Below are 1621 nucleotides of genomic sequence, written 5' to 3'. Positions count from 1 at the left end.
CCTGCATCGGCAGGCGGACTCTCAACCACTGCGCCACCAGGGAAGCCCCATGAGTTATTTTTTCGTTTGTAAAACGGTGATAATAATTCTCGCATGTTAGGCTTGTTGAGAGGGTTCAATGAGATAGTACGTGTCTGACACTTAGCAAGTGCTGTATAAATGGTAGCTTTGTTATGCATTCTTTGAACAGATATTTGCTGGAGGTCTAATGTTTACCAGATACTCTCCTACGGGACCTCTCTCGGTATCTCCTCTACTAGGTCCAGAGGTGGTATCTGCTCCCAGAGAATTCTCTTTGTTGCAGGATTGCAATAGTTAAGCAGGATAGCTTGAGAGACAGCAATAACTCTAGGAGAGCTGGTGAAATGTTTGACGGTTCATCCTCCCCATGTCCTGGGCCTTCTAGAGACCTCACTTCCTAACCCCACTTGTTTTCTCTGAGCAGGGCTCTGGGCTCCAGAGATCCATCCTGCCTCATGGAAAACCTCCCAAATCAAAGCAACCCTTCTTCTGCCTTCAGGGCCTGGCTCTCAGTTGCTGTTGGAAGGAGAGCAAAGGGAAAGAAGGAGAGCAAAGAGGAGAGCGGGGAGGGACCTCAGATTCTCAGGAGCCCTAGGACCAGTCCTGGTCCAGCCTTATGCCTCAGGAGCAGGGGCAGAGCTTGGTAGCTTTCGGGAGGCTATTTCTACTGCTGAATCTCTGGGAGCAGCCAGAGCAACCATGGGCTGGGTCACAGAGGCTCAGTTATCATCCAAGTGGGGCTGGGAGGGCAGTGATGGGACTTGCAGAGAGGTGCAGGGTAGGAAGGAAACGAGAAGGCCCAGAGGCAGAATTCTGTGTGTGTGTGTGTGTGTGTGTGTGTGTGTGTGTGTGTGTATTGGGTGGGTGTATCCTAACGTTGAGTGTGGATCCTTCTTTCATTTATTCATTCAGCTACTCACTAACAAGTATTTATGGAGCACTTCCTATTTTCCAGGCACTGTGCAAGGAAAAGACTGTGGCAAGTGTGACGGATGAACGCAGGGCACAGGCTTCAGAAGCAGACATACCTGCCATTGAATCCAGGCTCTTCCCAGTGGGGAACACACGGAAGAACCGATGCAATTACCACCTGTATCCCCACAAATGATCCGTCCAGGGTAGCTGTGGGCTCTGGAGCCAAAGAGAACCAGGCGGAGGATGGGGAGTGGAGGGGTTCTGCATTTGGAAAACAGGGAGCAGGATTCTTATCTGCCCTGAGGGGTGGAGATAAAGGTCTGCCCCTGTGCATGGCATATGATAGGCACCTAGTAAGTGTTGTTAAAGGAGGAGGGAACATGAAGGTATAAAGGGGTAAAGGACTAGGAAGATGTGAAAAGGCTAGGGACCTGGAAACTAACTACTAAGAGGATTAGGTGGAAGGAGGGCCTGAAGGAGAAGGATTCCAGTGAGAAGGTAGGCAGTGATTCCCCATCACGAAATCCTGGGGACACTTATTAAAAACATGCATTCAGGCTCAGGGCTCTGTATTTCCCTGCTTCTTAGGACCGGTAGGGTGCCTGGTATTGATTGACTGGTTTGTCATACATCATATTCCAACACTCCAGTGATCTTCTCAGAGAGCAGCAACAGCCCCAGAGGG

This window comes from Physeter macrocephalus, chromosome 11 (genome assembly GCF_002837175.3).
Source record: "Physeter macrocephalus isolate SW-GA chromosome 11, ASM283717v5, whole genome shotgun sequence".
NCBI lineage: Eukaryota > Metazoa > Chordata > Mammalia > Artiodactyla > Physeteridae > Physeter > Physeter macrocephalus.
Note: the sequence above shows the minus strand (reverse complement) of the source record.